This window comes from Phyllopteryx taeniolatus, chromosome 20, assembly GCF_024500385.1.
Source record: "Phyllopteryx taeniolatus isolate TA_2022b chromosome 20, UOR_Ptae_1.2, whole genome shotgun sequence".
NCBI classification, from domain to species: Eukaryota; Metazoa; Chordata; class Actinopteri; order Syngnathiformes; family Syngnathidae; genus Phyllopteryx; species Phyllopteryx taeniolatus.
In genome coordinates this window covers 658,148-679,152 of record NC_084521.1, presented here as the reverse complement: position 1 = coordinate 679,152, position 21,005 = coordinate 658,148, and the positions used below count along the sequence as shown (strand labels likewise).

General features: G+C 42.3%; 1 protein-coding gene across 11 annotated transcripts in view; it reads left to right on the top strand.

The window, feature by feature from the left end:
• Nucleotides 1–1,489: 1,489 nt before the first annotated feature.
• LOC133470162 (RNA-binding Raly-like protein) overlaps nucleotides 1,490–21,005 on the top strand; it is a 75,354-nt gene continuing 55,838 nt past the window's right edge. For 3 of the 11 annotated variants that reach the window (XR_009785884.1, XR_009785885.1, XR_009785883.1), the window contains exon 1: nucleotides 1,492–1,745. The gene's annotated coding sequence lies outside the window, so the exon portion shown is untranslated. Of the gene's footprint in view, nucleotides 1,746–2,057; nucleotides 2,141–16,296; nucleotides 16,407–21,005 lie in introns of all 11 variants that reach the window. The other 8 variants (XM_061758199.1, XM_061758201.1, XM_061758198.1 and 5 more) reach the window with 7 other exon arrangements.

Below are 21,005 nucleotides of genomic sequence, written 5' to 3'. Positions count from 1 at the left end.
TATGTGTGTATGTGTGTGTGTGTGTGTGTGTGTGTGTGTGTGTGTGTGTGTGTGTGTGTGTGTGTGTGTGTGTGTGTGTGTGTGTGTGTGTGTGTGTGTGTGTGTGTGTGTGTGTGTGTGTGTGTGTGTGTGTATGTATATATATATATATATATATATATATTGTAGATAAATATAAGAAATAGCAAAAATATAGCAGCAATGTTGTCGTTTTTAGCATCCATATGGGGCAAATGTGTGTAAATATTAAACGGAGAATGAGGCAAACAAACGGGGACCAAGCTGCGTACCTTGTGGTACTCCATGTGATTGAATGATCGATCAGCCACAAGGGAAATTTTCCACCGTGAATTTTCAATTGCCAATTGAAAATGAAAGTAAATGCTACACAGATTTGGTACCTTAACTTACAAGTTTAATTTGTTTTGGGGCCAAGTTTGTAACTGTACCCAGCATACTTTCGGCACCTGCTGATCCACCTATTTGCGGATGTTTTCAATTTATTTTCTTTTAACAAACTTTTTTTTTTTTTTCTTTTTAACATTTTTTTCATTTTTTCTTTTCATTGGTTTGTGTGAAAACGCTTATTGGCACCTTATCCCCGCTTACTCAAGAATTTTGAGGGTTGATAAAAAATATTTTCTCTACCTGTTTTGTTTTTTGATTCAAATAAAAGGAAATTGTAAGTTACATTTGCGATTGCCAATTGGAAACAGAATGAACAAATGATAACACAGATTCCGTACCTCTGACTTCTTCCATGACCAGTCTCTTAAATCAATTTACTTCATTTCGGGGAGGCGTGGCACAGATGGTACATGTATGCCACCGGTGGGTCACCGGTTTTTATCCTTGTCTGAGCGCACGTAGTCTTCGTGTGTGCAAAACACTTAGCCCACATTGCCTGCCAGGGAATGTGGTTGGATGTCTTTGGATGCTTTGTGGTGGCCGGAGGGGCTGTAGGCACAGAAAGGCAGCCACACTTCTGTCAGACTGCCCCCTGCAGTAGCTTACACCTGCTAGGGTGTGACTTAGTGAATGAATAATGCATGCAGTTGCCTAGAAAAGCGCTATGTTAATCAAATGCATTATTATTGTTATTATTATTTTATTAATTGAACTTAATCTTCCCCTACCAATTGTCACTAATTCCTTCTCTCCCCAGTTTTTTTTTTTGTGTTATATTAAAAAACAAAATACCAAAATAATGGGTCACTTTTCATTTTTCGATTCCCAAATGAAAATTATTGCCAATATCTTGATGTCGGATCGAATTAAAACTCATCAAAAGTCAAAGTGCCGCAAGCACATTGAGGCGTAGCATCAACTTCCCGACCAGGGACCAGGGACCAGGACCAGGACCAGGACCAGGACCAGGACTAGGACCAGGGACAGCTCCTCGGTGGTGCGCCAACGTCTGCATGCTGGTACCTCATCTTTCCACCCAGTCTTCTTCAAATGGAACCCCCTCCATCACTCCCATCCCCCTCCTCGCCTGCTAGCCAATCACGTGTCGCGAGAGCATCCGGAGCGACGGCTCACGTCGATGGGAGAGAGCGAGGCGGGCAGCATCATCCGTAACGCGCGCAGCGAGCAGGCGGGCGTCCGTCCACACCCACGCAGGCGTCGCGGTGCGGCGATATGGCGCCATAAGGACTAGCCGCTTCCACTCGGGTCACGTGACAGCAGGTCGCGTTCTCTTTTCAGCTGCTTTTTCCGCTGCCAGCTTTTACTCCCGACGCTCGGTGAGTACGTTTTTTTCCTTGTCTTTTTTTTTCATCCTTCTGCTGCTGTGTGAATGGAGCGTTGACATTCTAGTGGTGGTGCTTTTTTCTTTTCTTTTTTTTCAAGTTTCCAGCATGCACTTGTTCTGCTGCCTCGTGCACGCCGCACTTTGCTTTCCAGGCTTGACAGCCTGCAGACGTTTTTAGTGTCTAGTGTTGTTTTCTTTTTTTGTTTTTTTGGGGGGGAAAGGGAGGACGTTTTTCCTTTCCTGTTTTTGTATTTTTCTGTCTTTGTTTTGATTTCTTTGTCTCTCTTTTGCTTCTGTTGTGCAGTGGAGTGCTTCGACTTCTTTGGAGTCTTTTTTTTTTTTTTTTCGGGGGACGTTTGGTGAATTTTCTTGCAACCGAGCTCGCAGGTTTGTTGTTTCTCTTTTGTCTTGTTTTGTATTTTTATTTTTATTTTTACTAAGCTATTTTTGGATTATTTGATGCTGGGCATGATGTTTTTCTTTTCCGCGTCAACACGGATGAACAGACCCCCCCTCTCCCCCTGCAGGTATCCGACATTAATATTTGGCCAAATAAGAGAAGGAGGTGGCGCAAATACAAGAAAAAGCACCGTTGGCTTTTATTTTGAAGTGCAAAGTGCGGGCCGGCTTTTATTTTGGAAATGTGACAGGAAGTTCACCTGACAGAAACCATTGACGGCTTCAAGCGTGTCAACGTCGGGATCAGCACAAATGGACACGTCATTTGGTACACCTGATGACACGCAGTACAAACATCGTGACTTTAACAAAGATAATTATGCCCACTTTTGTTTTAATATATTTGCCGTTGTGGTTGTACTTTGTAATATTTGCCCCTTCATAAGAGGACCAAAATATTAGGAAATAGGTTGGCCTTGTGGCCCAGATGCCAAAGTATTTTGTGTTGTTGGCATTTTTTGGGATATAATCTGAATATTGGACAGCAGCACAGTGTTCAGTGGTTATCACATTTGCCTCACATTCAAGAGATTGTGGGTTCGATCTCAGCCCAGCTGGAGTTTGCGTGTCCTCCCCGCGCTTGCGTGGGTTTTCTTTCTGGACGTCCCGATCGCTTTTATTTACACCCAAGACCGAGTCCAAGTCACTTGATTTTGAGTATCTGCCAATAGCGAATCCCTATCCGAAACATCTGTGAAGCCTGAAGTAGAAAAAAAAGCGCATCCAAATTGTCAATTATTTGAATAAAGGAATCCCAACATGATCCACTTTTTCATGTGACTACAACTCAGCAGTGGTTCAAATCAAGTCAACAAATAACATTTTAGTCTTGACTTCAGAAATAAGAGAAAATAAAAAAATGGGATCTTTTTCAGCCCTTTTTCGATCCGCTGCAAAATCGACGCCGCTTTCTGATCACGTGACGGGGTCAGGCAACACTCGTTTTCCCTTCGCCCACATCCCCAAAATAGGCGTGTGAGCTTCGATCAGTCCAGGGCGTACCCAGCTCTTCTCGCCAAATGTCAGCCGGGGTCGGCTTCGTAACGTACTCGCGAAAGTATTGACGTCGAGAGCGATAGAAACTGGACGAATCGAAATTTCCAACAGTTGTGAGTGCGGATCCTTGTTTGTACGTTGTTTGGGATTGGCTGGTGACCATTTCAGGGTGTTTCTCGCGAAACAACGGCAAGGATAGACCCCGCTTCGCATGTGACATGCAGTGTGCCCTACTTCTGTCACCAACATTGAGAGCTGTTCTCCACTTCACGCATGATCCAAATGAGGACAGTGAAGAAGAAAACAAATGCCAAAATATAGAAAATGGATATCTATTCTTTGATCGATTGGCAACCATTCGAGGGTGCGCCCCGCTTCTCTCGCCATAAGTCTTCCGGTAATGTTCTATCTGAAGCGCAACTTAAAAATACAAAGCAAATATGAAAACCTGAGTGGCTACAGATGAATCTCGTCTTGCTTCAGTTTGGCTCCGTGAGCCGTGACGGGAATGTTTCTCCTTTTTCTTCTTTTTTGGCGGGGGGTGCGTCTGGGGTGACGCCAGCCTTGTTTAATCAGCTGCAGCGCCAACCTGCTGCTGAAGTCTGATTCTGTTTGAACGGCAGATGTTCTGGATCGTACGTCTTCGTTTTTTTGTTGTGGTTTGGCAAGATGGATGACCAGCAGGTGTCGCGACTCTGTTGTGAGTCATCGACTGGACTCTCTCTGTATTTATAAAAAACTCACTTAGTGTCATATGATTTTTATTTCACTGTATCGCCTAGAACAGTGTTTTTTATTTATTTTTTTATTGGGCCAAGGAAGATATTTTACTATGCCTAGATAGGCTACAGGATTTTAGCCCCGATATTGGGCCGATTCGCTATCGCGGGTGATTTCCCAGGTCGGGGCTGACATATTTTGTCGGGAACGACAACATTTCTTGCAATGTGACATAATCCACGACCAACAAATTGGCCCTACGATAGTCCTACGACGCCAGAATGAAAGGTCTGGCATGTTTAGATTTTTTGGGATATCTTCCGTGTAGTCTGACATATCAGTGACAACTCTCCGACAGCGCACCTTGACGTCGGCCAATAGGATTGCGTATTGTGACCGACGCTTTGCCTCCCGTGCTTGCCGTTGTCAACATTTATTCATGCGCACAAACCAATGTTTCGCGAAGATTTAGAGCAGGGTTCGACAGCACGCCGGCATGTTTACGTATGTACAACTGTTAGTGCTAGCGCTAGCTTGCTAGGCTACATAACGTTTTGTTGCCTGCTTGCGAGCCATATCCTATTAAAAGTACGTGAGCATACCTCAAGCAGTCCTTGAATGAACGTCCTCTCCCGAGCAACGGTGACGACCACCACACGTTTTTCCTCATTTCGTTTTTTTTTTTTTTACCCACACAATACATGGGTGCAATCCATTGTTGTTGTTGTCGCCATGGTAACGGGTTTATCCGGTCACCTTGACCCGTGACCCATTTTCTGGTTCCGCCTCTCCGACAGTATTTGATTTGACAAGATAAAGCCCATTGATCGTAAAAGACGGGATGCGGCGGTATCGGAATACACGTCGTGTATTATTACCACTGTTTGACCGAGATACGGCAAGATTTCACGGCAGTCGTCTTATATAGCGCAATCAGGAAAGACAAAATTTGTCTTGTAGTCTGATCCAGGCATTAGAAGAATGTCAGAGGACACCATCCAGCAAAAATGGGACAAAAAATGTCAACATTTACTCAAAATCTGCGATATAGAGACAATGTAAATAAAATATTTGTTCATCGTTTTACTCCTCTAACATGCTTTAAACACGTTTTAAACTTTAAAACTCAATTTTAGCGCCTGTTCTCACTCTATCAATAAATGGTATAGCAAACAAAAAGACGACTCACTCAAACCAAATAAGAGACCGAGCGTGCTTGCTTGAAGCTGTTTATTTGTCACTCCCCGTTGAAGTTTACTGTAAAAGTGACACTTAAAACCAACAACAATTAAACATATATTTAATCACCAACATGTTTAACCAAACCATAGCAGCACATAGAACAAAATAGACAATACGAGCATATCGCTGGCGTCGGGTAAAAACCCCTCAAATTTCGTCGTTTCTGGACACCTCTCCCACCCCCGCACTCCCTCGAAGTGTGGTGATCACTTGTACCACTCCCCCCAACCCCCAGCCCACTTCTGCTCCTTTCGGGCCGCTTCCTCGTTATCTGGGCCGAGCCCGGCGCCGGTCGGGAGAAATAAGAGATAGTGGTGCTTTCCCCGCGTGCATGAATAAAACATGCGGAGAGAGCAGCTTGTTGCGCTAGTTGCGCCTTGACTCTGCGCTGCTGCCGTGCGCCGACAATGCTCTGCTGCAACCAGGACGCTTGGCGTTACAACAACATCGTGACTCACACATTTCATTTTCGCTTTTATTTTTATTTTTTTACACACAATTTACTCATTCCCTGACGTGGGATTTTCTATTCGTCAACTGGAATCCAACTGTTTACAGCCACTTATGTCAGATACATTATTCTGTGAACTGAAGGTTTGTAAACCACCATAATGACTAACAGATCTCTGTAGGTGGCGCCAATTTCATGTAATAGTCTTCATTTCCGAAGATGGTGTTTAATGCCTTCCTGCTCTCCAATGGAGCAAATAAATGACACAATTTAGATTTTAAGAAAAGGAAATAACCACTGATGACCATGGAATCTACTATCAGCAATATTAAAAAAAAAAAACGTATTGGGGAGAGTACGTAAGAGTCTTTTTTGAGGTTGTTTTCCAACCTGCGCATTGTGTAAACAAACTGGAATTTGAAGGGTTAAAAGACGAATGGGTATTTTATACTGAAGACAAGAAGTGATGTTAGTTCAAGGGAGCAGTTGAGAACGTTACAAAGTTCCTGCGACACGAGCTGCGAGCATTTTGCCTCAGTCGACGGCGCCGTGGCCTCCAAACGGCCGTCGTATAAATCTTGTGGGCGATCCCCTTCGTCAAATACGTGGCAGCTATTTGAAGCCCAAACATCAGCTCAGATGTCTTCGGGAATCTGTTGCCGACGTTTAAAGAGCCGTCAGGGAAGGAATTTTCTTTGAAAATGGACTCCGGCCGAGCTGTGACCAGGAAATAACCAGTTGTGGGCGGTCAAGGACAGCAAAGCCTAAACTGTATTTACAAGCTGAAGTCTAATTAATATATGTATTCATTTGTCTTGGGTGCACTGCTTCCGCTTCGGAACGTTTGGATGAGTGCAGTGTAGACGAACTTGGCCGTAGCCTCACCCAAGCTTGTCAAAGACCTCAAGGATGAACTCGAAAGCGGGTGTGGTCACTTCCTGTGGCTGTCCCAAAACCTTTGCCCATTTGGCGGATTCCTACGCCGCGCCGGCCGGGTTCAGCGGGTCCGCGCGTATAACCGATGGCGCCGAGCTGACAGCTCGCTGCAACGGGGCCACGAGGCGGCCTTAATTTATTCATTGCATGCGTCTAATTGCGACGTTCATCACATTATGTCGAGTAGCGCCGTAAAAAAAACGCCACAAATGAGTTTTCCACGCCACCTATTGATCCCTGCATCTCCATTTCCATTGTGTCCGTTCGTCGCGCTTGAACCGGAATCATTCACATTTGAGGCTTTTTCTTTTCCACGCTAGTCTGCGTCTGCGTGCGTGAGTGAGCTGAGTGGCATCGTTAAAGTTGAACTGCCAGACGAAAATCAGCAAAACACAACAGTTGACTGTTTTCTTAGACAATTTATTGAATCACAGCAAGTCGTTTCATTTTCACACCAAATTGGATCGGGTGTGTGATATTATCTTAGACTTATTACGCCCAAAGAACCTCATTTGTGCTCACTGCTCAATTAAATGCTAATACAGAGGCACTATTAAAGCAAATACAGTGAGCTGCCGTTTGTTGTGTTCCACCCGCGATAGGTGAAAATCTGCAATATGGATTGACGACATAAAAAAGCATTTTTTTCTAGTTTCATACCCTTGTACGCTTTAAAGACATTGAAACATTTTAAAATATTTGTTAGGGCCTGTTCTCACTCTCGTGCTCAAGAAATTCTAGACTTTCATATAACATCACTTTGAGGAAATGAAAAGAAGACTTGCTCGCCCAGTCCTCCAAATAAGAGGTTGAGTGTGCTTGCTGCAAGCTATTTATATGTCACTCCCACTTGAACTTTACTGTAAAACGGAGACAATTAAAACAAGAGAGAACTAAACAATGGATATTTAAACACACAAACGTTGAAATAAACCATATAATTTCTCTAGCTTAATGCTAACAGACAGGCTAATGGAAATTATCCTTGATATTATGATAAATCTAAACCTTCAAACAACTTCTACTTTTTCACATACGGAGCAGCAACAAATACAAACAGCATACAACATAAGAATATGAAACGTATTTAAACACCAAACAGTATCATTTCGTCGAACAATAGTCCGCTAGCTAAATGCTAACAGTTAATGGGAAAAGCCATTGTCGGGTAGCTCTCACAATAATTCTAAACCAAACTGCTAATTGAACACACTTGGAGCAGCAACGCATGCAAAGCAGATAACAATAGTCACAAGCATTTCTTCAAACTGCTCCATGTGGACGACCATTACAGGAGATTAGTTGGAGATCTTCTCTGCCTCTTCTTCTTCCTCTTAATTATGCTGCCTGTCTTCCAGTGGAGCTTATTGCTGCCCTGAATGTTGTGGCACAAAGTGGTACTACACTGAAGGCACGCAACTTAAATTCGTAAGTTGCCTGTAAACCCAAAATAAAAAAAAAACACCAAAAGATCTGCGCAATAGTCAGTGTTCATACTCATGTTGACTGCAGTGTGGTGCATTGACATCCACGTATAAAGTGCCTGAACATATAGAAGACTTTGCTCTAATTAATTTTGATCGGGGACAAAAGAGTGCCCGAGCGTGTCGGCACAGCGTTGGAGCTGGAAAAACAAAACAAAAGACTCGTGAAGGGGAACGCGGCGAGGTGCTGCGGGTGGCCTGCTCAAACCACCCCACGGGGATCAGCTGCTCGCCAGCAGCTGGCAGTGCCAGCGTCCTGCAAACTGGTCCTTCTGAAGCTGCATGGACAAATGTATTGGGACACATTCGCGTGACTGTTTTGATGTTTTGTGAAGGAAGGCTCAGGTGCAGCTGGCGAGCCGTGGCTAGCCGGCGAGCCAGCCGCGGCCGCGCGCACCTCCCCGGGGCAAAAACATGTTCCCCTTCAAAAACATTTGGCAAGGACGATGATGTCTGGAACAAATTTGCAGTCCCACAGTGAGCGAGCGGAACACTTTCCCTGTCCATCCCGTGATGCTTTCGTGTGTGCGTGATTGCGTGTCTGCGTGTTGATGTTTAGCGGGCCTCTCAGCTTAATCCGAGTTTAAGGACAAAAAAAAAAATCTGCCTCACTAAAGTAGAAGCCTGCTAATGTTTTACGGCGACAATTAGACGCAGTTTGCACCCGCGACATCCAATAAGCTTGTTGACGTCTCGCGGCCAGAAAAAAATAATTCACTCGTTGCTTCATCCTCGCTATTGATATTTTTTCTCACCCTTTTTTCCTTCCAGTTTTGACATCTGAGGATGAATCTTGTTTTTAACATTCAATTCAATTGTTTCAAACTCAAGTGTAAAAAAAGATTCATAGAATTAAGAAAAGAAATTAGATCTAGTTATGGAGTGTACATTTATGTATCTATGTATGTATTTATTTATTTAAAAGGGACAGTTCAGACATTAATGAACCCCACTACAATACTTGTACTGTAAATGTGCCCGAGTTAGCATGCTGCTGATTGACATTGTTCGTCCCTTGGCAGGTGACTTAAAACATAGAGAAGAAGACATATCTCAACAAGTACATCAAATCATTCAACAAATCACACTTTTCACATGAAAACAGGAGGGAATGGATGAATTGCTTTTCAATTCGTTACTGTATAATGGTGAAAATTCCCTTGAGTAAATTGAGCCTCCAGCTTGGTCACGGAACGAATAAAATACTTTTCTATGAGTTCAAACTCATCTTACAATATTTACCCTTAAAAATAAAAGGCTTGCAAAAGATTTGATTTTGAAAAAATTGCCCTGCCCGGAAGTGCGCATTTCATGCAAATGTGGCAAAGACCAACTCCCACTAAAAACCCGGGCTAAACTAGACCCTCCCCAACATACAAAAAGTTGACATACTTCCTTGGTACCAATTACTATTTAGACAGGGTGTCTTGTGGCATCTTTGAGCATTTCAGAAAAAACAAATATGTGATGAGTGAACTGTAAATATGCAGGGGGGTTACCGTATTAATAAATTAAGCTCTACCAACGTTTACATCATTTCAAACTCATCTTACTGAAAAACATTATGCTTGAAAATAAAAAAATTGGCATCTGGCAGTAAGTCGGACTCGTTCCCGGTGAGGGTTGGACTCTGCCAAGGCTGCCCTTTGTCACCGATTCTGTTCATAACTTTTATGGACACAATTTCTAGGCGCAGCCGAGGCATAGAGGGGGCCGGTTTGGTGGCCTCAGTATTGTATCTCTGCTTTTTGTAGATGATGTGGTTCTGTTGGCTTCATCAAGCCGTGACCTCCAACTCTCACTGGAGCAGTTCGCAGCCGAGTGTGAAGCGGGTGGGATGAGAATCGGCACCTCCAAATCTGAGACCATGGTCCTCAATCGGAAAACGGTGGCATGCCCTCTCCAGGTCAGGGATGAGATCCTGCCCCAAGTGGAGGAGTTCAAGTATCTTGGGGTCTTGTTCACGAGTGAGGGAAGAATGGAACGGGAGATCGACAGGCGGATCGGTGCAGCGTCTGCAGTGATGCGGACTTTGTATCGGTCCGTTGTGGTAAAGAAGGAGCTAAGCCGAAAGGCGAAGCTCTCGATTTACCGATCGATATACGTTCCTACCCTCACCTATGGTCACGAGCGAAAGAACAAGATCCAGGATACAAGCGGCCGAAATGAGTTTCCTCCGTAGGGTGTCCGGGCTCTTAGAGAGAGGGTGAGAAGCTTGGTCATCCGGGAGGATCTCAAAGTAGAGTCGCTGCTCCTCCACATCGAGAGGAGCCAGATGAGGTGGCTGGGGCATCTGATTCGGATGCCTCCCGGGATGAAGTGGCTGGGGAGAGGGAAGTCTGGGCGTCCCTGCTAAAGCTACTGCCCCCGTGACCCGACCCGGATAAGCGGTAGAAAATGGATGGATGGATGAATGGCAATGTTGTCATTGAAGATGTGGAATAATGACACGTTTACATTTTGTGTCTTTTTTTTGTGTTTTGAAAATGTGTTCTTTTGGTGAATAAGGGAAATCAATCGTAATATGGCCTGAATTTTGCTTATCTTTTGAAACAATACTATGTCCAAAAAGTAAGCAGAATAAGGATCATTTAAAAAATGGGGTGTACAATACACACAAATTGTAAGAATTGTTTCTTGGTTCAACAAATCTTACTAAATTTAAACCAAATTGTTTGTGCAACTAGTATCTTATATACAGATGGTGTTTCTTTTTAAGAAACACAAAATGATTTTATGAATGTAAAACTTGACTTTAACATGTTTGACTTGATGATTAAAATTACGACTAACCAGTTGGCCACCGTGCCGATGATTAAAGTTACAAAAACAAAATACAATGCAATGCGGCAATAATCAAAAATGAAAAAAAGTGTCGCTCCTTTTGTGTTTCCGGGCGTGGTGTCTGGGAATCCAAAAGTAAATTACGCACGCAAATTGCGGACACGCTTCCGGAATATTCTGTCAAATTAGCGCTTCCATTTGGTCGGGCGGATCTGGCCCCAGCGAGCGTAATCGCGCTGCTAATTAGCTCCGCCGCCACCGCGCGTTCAAAGAATTTCCGAAGCAATTTGGGTTCCCCTTTCATTGGCCGCTGAGAGGAGGAAAGGAATTGGGCGAGGACACGGCCTGAAAGAGCAAATCCTCCATGAAACCAGAGACGTGAATATTTGGAATATTTCGACGCCGTGTGTTTGTGAGCAGCGTTGCTATTGGGAGGATTAAAAGAACACTTGTACGCAAAGCACTTTGCACAAGCTGGAAAGCAAAGCCACTGTATATACGCTCCTAACACTTTCACTCCATTTTCCTTCATCTTGAGATGTTTTTTGGGTTTTTTTTTTATTTGGATGTTTTCAATCTGTTTGAGCAATCAAACGTGGACTAAAGTGAACAAAAAGGCTTTATTCTCCACTAAGGTAATACCGGGGGAAAAAAAAACTTTTCATAATGTTCAAGAAAAGTAGCATTTTCAAATATGGAAACACACCTTAAAAACACCTTCAAAGGGAAGAAATTCAACACATTATTTCTGGGCCAAATTGCATAATTTGTAAGAATTATTTTTTTTAAAACCTACATTTCATGATTTCTAAAATATAAAGTTTTGTGCTATCCCCAAAATTTGTAAACTCTTAATATATGAATCCCCATATTCACACCTTCACCTGAACCCTCACAAAATTCCCCCCAAAATTTAATGGGTCTTTTTGGGGCAAAATTCCATAAAGTCTAATAAAAAGCAAAATGGTATAATGTATATGAAATAAAAACTTTTAATATATGAATTCCTTGAATCGCACCTTTACTTGAACGCTCACAAAGTCAAAATATTTTTTTTCACTTGGCCAAAATGTTATAATTATAGTTCGAATTTTATCAGGATTCTCAGGAAATGGAATGGCTTCTTGAAATTTGATCATGTCCCATCAAAGCAAAATTTCATAATATCCGAAAGGATAAAAAAAGATTGTGACGTTGTAATATATGACTTCCCATATTTGCACCTTCACTTAAACCCTGACGCTGGTAATCGATTTGTTGGGGCAAAATTTCATAATGTCAAAAAAGGGGAAATTATAAGGCACAGTTGCGCCGAGACGTCAATCTGCCGACACTCTAGTTTTCAACGTCTTTTGACTTTCCTCCTCTTATTTCATTTTTTTATTTCTGTCTCATCTCAATTCCAATCATCGCAAAACTTGAACAAGATGATTGTTCCATCAGCGTTAATTTTACCGTAAAAATGTCCCACGGCGAGTAGATTAATTCCATATTTCCTTTTCATTACTCACCCAGGCTATTATTTCCTGCCGGCTGGTAAAATCAAGAGCCCTTTGAAAGTGGAGACATTATGGCTGTCATTTGCAGTCTAAGATGACATCATGCCTTTCACTCTGCGCTTCTTGTTGGCAGAGGTGGCAAAAGTACTCACATATACACACTCGCACTTAAGTATAAGTACAGATATTGTTAAACGCTGGTAAAAACAGAAGGACTGAAAAAGTAAAGACTCTGAAATGTACTTCAGTTAAATTTGATACATTTCCAATTTTGGAAAATGATGTAAAATGGAAACTAAAGTGTCTTGTTTATGTTTTCAAGATGATTCTATTTTGTAAAACATAAAATTAAAACATAGGCGGAACGTCCCGGAAAACAGGTGAGCAGACTTCCTGTGTACGGCGTGCTGTGCTAACCAGCGTGACTACAATTTGATGACGTACGTGATGGTTTGAAGCCCAACTTAACTCCAATTTTGCTTTTTTCGGACAAACGTTAAATTCATGTATGTCATTTATGTCTACAAATATGATATGATATATGATGTACTGTATTTAAACGGGAAGGAAGCTTTAACACTGCCTGTTGTCATCTTTGGTGGCTCTGTGGTGACATCTTGTGTGAAACAAAGGACATTGTAGATTTTTCGAGGTCCGACGTGTGCTTTGTCGCGGTCTCCCGCTGTTCTGAGCCGGAAGGAAGTGCTTTCACCCGTTTCCTGTGCGCATATATTGGACACGACCTCATGTTGTTTGATAGGTGATCTGTTTTTTGGTTTTAGCCCAAAACATTAAAAAATATACTTTACCTTTGCTCTCAATCCATCAATGTCAGACAGACTTTCATACATTTTGAAAAGATCAGTAGTTCATAATTTGATTTCAGCAATGAATATGAGAATATTCTTGTCCCGGAAGATATTGCGTGTGCATAGCAAACCAACAGTAGGTAAGCATCAAGTGCAGTAACAAAGTATTTTGTATCTGGTTACTTCCTTCCACTGCTCATAGGGAGTAATTAGGAATGTCGCAGACTTGTAACTCAGCATTGAAGGGATTTTCTTTCTTTTTTATGGGTGCTCCACATAAAAAGTTTCTTTGTTGTCTTATATAAGTCCCCCAAACGGAGCGAGCGCTGCTCGTCTGTGCGCTGAAGCGTGTTCATTGCAGCAGCCCTCTTGTGATTAGAGATGGCAATTGTACGCAGTCCTCGTTTGTTTCGCCGGCGATAGCTCATTTCCCCGACAAAGCGCCTCTTAAAGGGCCCCGAATGCAAAAAGTGCCACTGAGCCACGTCAGCCGCATCATCGGGGAAATCAAAACGTGTAAACACTCCGCGTCGCCTCACTCTTTGCTTCCTTTGATTCGCGAGCCTCGCAGTCACACAAGCTGGTTATTTTGAGACCTGTCGTGATAGGCCGGCGCGCCCCGACCCTTTTTTTGGACCACAGGCCGCTTTCACGTAAAATAATATTTTGACGGACCGGCACACAAACAAATCAAAAGAAAAGATTGAAAATACAGCTCAGCGTTACAGTAAACCCCGTTTATCGTGGCAAGCTTTTTGAAAGGGAGCGCTAATTCTTGGCTACAGATTAATGCGACGGGCCAGCACTTTGATACACACTTCTCAAACAACAAATTTCTAATTATCTAGGGCAACAGTAATCCCTCGTCTATTGCGGGCGTCACATTTCTGACCACCACTGCGATCGACGGAATCTCTGACGTAGCAAACATTTATTTATTTACTATTTGCATTTTGAAGCCTTCTGCATAGCAATACAAAATATGCATTTGAAGTGCTGGTATTCTTTTTGTCCACTTGGGTTTTCCATCCACGCATTCTACACCATGGTGACTATGACGGTGAATGTGTGTATACCTTTTAAAGACAGGTCTACTCTGTTGAGTGCCGAGGAAGTAAACATATGTGGACGTACTATTTCCTGGCAGTCCCACTGTGGTGCACAGTGACGGCGTCAGTTAAGGCATTCGGCAGGTCGACCAAGAATATGCTTGTATTTATTGTATTTTGTTGCCGTTTGTTCAATAAAGCAATTGAAAGAATGCCAACCGCTGTTTCAGTCCTCCCTCGATCCAAACCACCTGTTATGGATTACAAATCGTTCTAACTAGCAGTGGTAGACTATATTCAATTAGCTACTGACGTTTACTTTACTGGAGACGTGCAGTTTAGTAACTATACTGTACTGTACCTACCGTACGATGAAAAAATCTGCTATGGCCTGAACCACCGATAAGTGAACTTTTTTTTTATATATACGTATGTCGTCATTTCAAAATTTACACCAATGCAAGTGTAATTTAAAAACAAATAGCAACAAAAAGTTAGAAGCAGCTAACTGGTAAGTGGCACGATTCTTTTTTTAAGTAAATCAATAAAAAAAAAAATCTATTTTTTTTTTGACAATTGCCTCATGTTTTTCAGGTTCAATTAAAAACAAGAATCATCTGTAGTATCGTGTATTGTATGCGGAGCCTCAAAACCCGATAAGGGGTCGGAGTTTTCCATTGCAGCGTGCCAGTAGATGTGCGGCGCTCAATCGCTTGATGTTCGGCGAAGAGTCGCCGACGGTAATTTTTTTCGCGATGGTCCACTTCAATCTCGTTCGGCCGGTGTGCGCCGGGCGGGCCTTGGAGAACAATAAGTTGTACAAAAACTTGTTCAATATTAAACAGCTGGACATGTGCACTGAAAGGTTTTGGGAAAGTCAAATGAAGTTGGCCTGTAAATGTTGTTGTGCATGTTAGGTTCATCTTGAAATTGAAACTGAAAGTTGTGAGTAGTGTTTTTAAACTCGTTAAAACACACTTTTTAAACACAAAGTACAGGAAATGTATTCGAAATACAAAGAAAAAGTGTCCGTGCATATGCCTTTAAAAGGCGTGGCCTGGTCCGCTGTGATGTGACATCAGAAAGTCTGTGTGTGAGTGTCTAGCTGTGAATGGTGGGCAACAGCAGCTCCTGCATGAGCGTGCCTATTATGTATGTGTGTTTTACTTTTCTCCCGATGTTCAATAAACAGCAGAAAAGCGCACCAGTGACTATGGCTGTCCTTTCCCACCTGCGAGGGCATTACAGTAAGTATACTGTACAAAACCAGAATAAAAAAGGTTGCTGCCTCAATTCAGGACCAAATTGGTTATCTTATTTAGAGATTTTGGTGAGGCTTCCAGGCTGGAATTAGCGGCATAGGACCTTTTGGCGATGGGCGGACTCGCAGACGCCAAGACACCAGGAGCTTGATTGCGTACGCTGCCATTTGATGATAATTACATGTCCTGTTGTTTGCCCGCCGACATCAATATTTCATGAGCGCCCGACGGATTCTTCTTTTCACACTTCGACAAAAATGGTCAAAATATTAGGACCGGCTGCCAGTATAACATAATGCTGACAGTGTCAATCAAGACAACGCAATGTTGTCTTTTTCTTTGCTTAGAGGCAGACTTTATTTTTTATCAGCTCTGTCTTATTACAAATCGCAAAAAAAAGAGTACAGCCATTTGGGAAACATTTTATTTATTGTTTCATGGAAAAACACTGAAGAAGTGAAACTTTGCCTGTAATGTAAAATCGTCAGTGTACACCTCATCGAACAATGTTAATTTATTGTTCAATCAAAATAACACTCAGCCATTAATATCTAAACCGCTGGCAACAAAAGTGAGTACACCCCAAGTGAAAATGTCCTATGTCTTCATTTCTTCAGTCTTGCCCCATAAATAGATGTAATGAAATATTAACCAAAAAATGTGCACTTTTGTGAGATGTTTTCGGTGGAAGTGTTCCTAATGAAGTGTCCCGCAAATGGTTCATTTTGTCTCACTCGAAAGCAGCCGTTATTCTCCTTGTTCTCGGCAGCCTTTTGAAAAACCTGCAGTGGCAGGTTGGTGTGGCGAGACATCAAAATGCTTTTAAAATTCATAAGGCGGACGTTTTCGCAGGCGGGCCGTTTCTCCCCGCAAAGGCCGCACGTTCCCAGGAGGTTACTAACTCACCGTGCACCACCATCCTCATCATCACAGAATACTGACCGGTTTTTCACCCAAAATTGGTAAGTTCAAATGTATTTATTCCTTTTTTTGTATTCATTTATCTCATTAAATGATTAGTTAGTAACCAATAAGCGCTACCCCCCGTCCCCGCGGGCATACGACCGCTGGCGGAGGACGGAAAGGCTTGTGATGAAATGCCGCGTCGTCCTTTTTTTCCCGTGTGCCGCCCGGCGTGGAAGCGAGCGTGCCACTCTTCATCACGCTGACGAGACATCTTTGTCACACTGGAAGTTTTCCCAGGTGATGCCTCATCGTGTTAGGCAAATCATGTGCGATTACAGTAAAAAAAAAACTAAAAAAAACATGAATGAACTACTTTTTATGCTGCCGCTGGCTTCCAAAGGGATGCTTAATATAGACCGGCTGGGCCAAAGGTTGCCATACACTTCTTAATTCAATTATATAGGAAGGGAAGGAAATACACGAACACTGGCCTTGGAAACCTCATTTGAAACCTTCACCCTTGTTTAATAGTTTACCGCTGGCTACAAAGCCAAACCCAGGCTTGAAACCCTAACTTGAAAGCCTGAACCAAATTAGCATACAGTCACACAGAATGGCACCTGAAGTATACAGATAATAAATAGCAGTACGATATCAAGAAAATAATATTGGCCTCTTTTCTGAGCCGTTAACTGCCTTAGCATGTGCAAAAAGTGAAACGGCAGAAATCTACCGTTGACTTTTATTTATTCTGACAATGTTCATGTAGCAGCAGTGTTGTGTCACCATCGTCGGTCAGACAATGGCCTGTCATGCCAGCTAAGTGCTAAAAAGCTAACGAAATGAGCAAGCAGCCACACAGGAGTGAAACTACAGACACTTACTAGTACGAACAAAACTAATCGTGTAATTTAGTTCAGATTATGACATGAAGTATTTAAATAATAAATAGTTCAGTACAACTAAAGAAACTCAAGTGGTTGTCCTCTTGTGAGACACAAACTATTGCTAACTTCTTAGCATGTGCTGAAAAATAATTTATGCTTCAATCTTTGTTATATTTATTTTTCCTCTTTTTTTTTAAATCACATACTCAGACTGCTAAGGCTATGCTAATTTAGGAAAGGGGTTCCATGTCAAGGAAAGGCCTTTAATGCCTGCTAAATGCTAAAAATCTAAATTCACAAAAATTAGCATACAGCCACACAGGAGCGAAGAAACAGACACCCAGTAGTAGCGAATTATGACATTAAAGCCGATCAGCCGATCAGCATAAAATGCTAACTATCAGCCGATCCCGATCAGCCCGATAAAATCGGTGTAAAGTCGACTACATACTAAATAATACCATTGTACAAGTAAGGAAAATAACATTGGCCTAACGTTAAATGTTGATTTATGCTTCAATGCATGACCTTCAAATGTATTTGTTATCGCGTCCATATTGAGACTCCTGAGACAACGCTAATTGAGTGGCAGTGTTGTAAGTCACTGAACAGTCTTCCGTGAACTCGCGCAGTGGTCGTCTGTGCAGGGCTGATGATAACTAATGCGGACGGCGGCTTGATGGATGCGCCTATGGTAAAGGTGCTGGATGTTGGATGACGGATGTCACCGTGGCAAATGGCGTCCATGATGGATGGTGCGCAAAGGTGAGGGAGGGGAACACGGGCGAGCGAGCCCGAGGCACTGAGGTTATCCCGTGAAGGGAGCCCGAAGCGAAAGGGGCTTCGATTATGGCACGGCGGCGCTCGTAATTGTATTAAAGTAAAGGCCGAACTTTCAAATAAGCAGGGTTTTAGTTTCAGGTGATTACACTGCACGAGAGGGAAAGCTTATGATTAATACTTTGCAAATGAACAGGAAAAGCTGTTTATGCGCCGATTAGAAGGGCTGACGTCGCCTCGTCTGTCAGCGCTTCGACGCCGAGGCTTTGATCTCCTGGCAACCCTTTTGCCTTTCCCGCATCGTGTCGCTCAGATGTGCCATCAAAAGATGGAAAACTGCTTCACCCCACACGCTGGTTAGCATTTGACGGATCTTTTTCAAATCACTGATGGCACTATTTTTACTTTTTGTTACCGCTGCCAAGGAGGTCACGTTGTCAACGGCGTAGATTGAGTTTTGTTATTTGTTTGTTAAAAACGTCTCTGCAGTTTTTGATATGTCAAGGAGCTTTTTTTATTATCTATTTTTACAAAAATGTGCCCTTTATGCTTTATTGAGAAGCCACAAATTAAGGTAAGAAAAATAATAAAAAATTAAATGTCACCCTAAATTGTTTTTTTCATATATAAATCAAGTACAAAAAAAAATACTGCTCTGATTTAAAAAAAAAAAAAAAAAAAAAAATTTAGACCACGCGACTGTAAACTGTCAATCAAATACCAATACGACAACCTGGATAATGGATGCTATTTCATCTATCATCTTTCCTCTACTTATACATAAATTAAGTACATATTTGAGCCGGGAAGTCGTGGCATGGCTTTCCCACTCCGCAACAACAAGGCGCTCTAAAGTGGCCACACCAGCCGGACGCATCAGTTACACGTTGGCTGTCAAATCTGACTTTTTATTTTTTCCCCCTCCTTGCTCTCCTGCCTGTTTCTGCGTGACATGAGCACACTCATGGCTGACAATGAGGCGCTCTAAAGTGGCCACACCAGCCGGATGCATCGGTCCACACGTTGGCTGTCAAATCCGACTTTATTTTTTCTCCCTCCTTGTTCTCCCACCTATTTCTGCGTGACATGCGCACACTCATGGCTGACAACGAGGAGCTCTAAAGCGGCCACGCCAGCGGACTATCCGCAGGGGAGATGCATTTTCGGGATGTTGGCTGAGCTACAATTACAATTACGACCTGCTGACGGAGAGGGAAAAATACGCTCCTTTTTTTGTCATTTGAGTCCGATTGTTCATCTGCAATCACTGATGGTGTAGTGGTACACTCGCCTGACTTTGGTGCAGGCAGCGTGGGTTCAGTTCCCACTCAGTGACGGTGTGAATGTGAGTGCGGATGGTTGTCCGTGTCTATATGTGCCCTGCGACTGACAGGCGACCAGTTCAGGGTGGAGTCCGCCTTTCGCCCGAAGTCAGCTGGGATAGGCTCCATCGTCCCGCGACCTTAGCCAGGATAAGAAAATGAATGGATGGATGGATGTTCATGCTCTTGTAAATGATTTCGATTTCAAGCAAATATTGAGACTCTTTTAATTCTCCTTTAATATCACATCGCTCCGTGCAATTGAAGACAAATTAAATGTGACATTGCGCTTTGGCAGTAAAGCCTCCTGCCATTAAAAGGCCAAATAGGAGTTAGTAATGGCAATAAAAGATTATCTCTCCTCATTTACCTTGGCGCTAATATTTGTCTTCTCTTAGAAATTCAGTAGGCGAATATGAAAAAGGCTCATGAGTATAACGCGCCTCCCCTTAAACGCGCACCCTGCAGATGATAAGGAGCCTTCTTAAATTCAAAAGTTCAATAAAAGTCTTACTCAAACAAAACAGCGTATTCTTCCTCGACATGTGGAAACAATAACCCCTTACCTCAGTTAAACACATCTTGTATGCATATGGAAGAAAGAAACATTCTTCATATATTATCTATTATCCCAATTCATCATGTTTTTTTTTAAATTAAGTTTGTAGTTTTTTTTTTTTTTAAAAAGGATTGGGGGTTTAAATACATCATCTTGCCTTATTAATTTGAAGTACATAAGATTTAAAGACTAATGTGCGTCACTGTCAATTACTTAGTCAATACCACAAGAAACAACATCTGCAGCCAGACGTGGCATCTGTAAAGCTGATGTTAATAATGGAGTTTAAAGAGAAAGTAAGGTAAAGTGCAAAAATATCAACATTGGCCAAACAAGAAATTATCAATTTAAAAAATATATTACAATACATAATGTAATTATGTATTTTATTTGTATTATTATTATCATTATTATTATATTGTGTGTTGTTGTATTGCATGTATTATCTATTTAATGTGGATTTTAAAAAAATGCATTATTGTTAAATATTTTTATTTACCAAGAAAATATAGGCCTTTCTAGTAAACACCTCTGTCTGCATTTTGTGGAAATATTTTACCTTTGCCACTAGTAGGATCATATGTAACTGCACTGTAAATATATGTAATAATAATAATGTATGTATTAATATGTAATATGTAATATACTGTATGTCTTTTTAAGAGTGAATGTTTCTTTTCCACCTGCACTGAAAAAGTATTGCCAAATATTCCCGCGCGGCTATTTTCCGCCCACGCACTTGGTCACATTTTGCGGCGCAAAGCGTGGTGACTCGGTTGCCGTGGTTACCATAAAAACAGGAGCTTTCAAAGGGCAGCAACATCCGCCACAAAGCAAAACAAACAAAAAATAAAGCAGAAAGCTGCCTGTGATTTCTGCCAGTGACTGCGGCAACACGGGGGGACGTTTAGCTGAGGGCCTGTTGCGGATTTTGGAATGAAACGGGAACCTCACGGAAGGCCGGTGGCCTTGTAAACGAGTCGCAGCCAACATTTTCTTGGCTGCTGGGTCAAATCAAGGCTTTGACCAACTTTCACTTCAACCAACATACTGTACCGCCTACACCTTTACCTACTCACCTAGCAACTACCTGCCAACCAACTGACA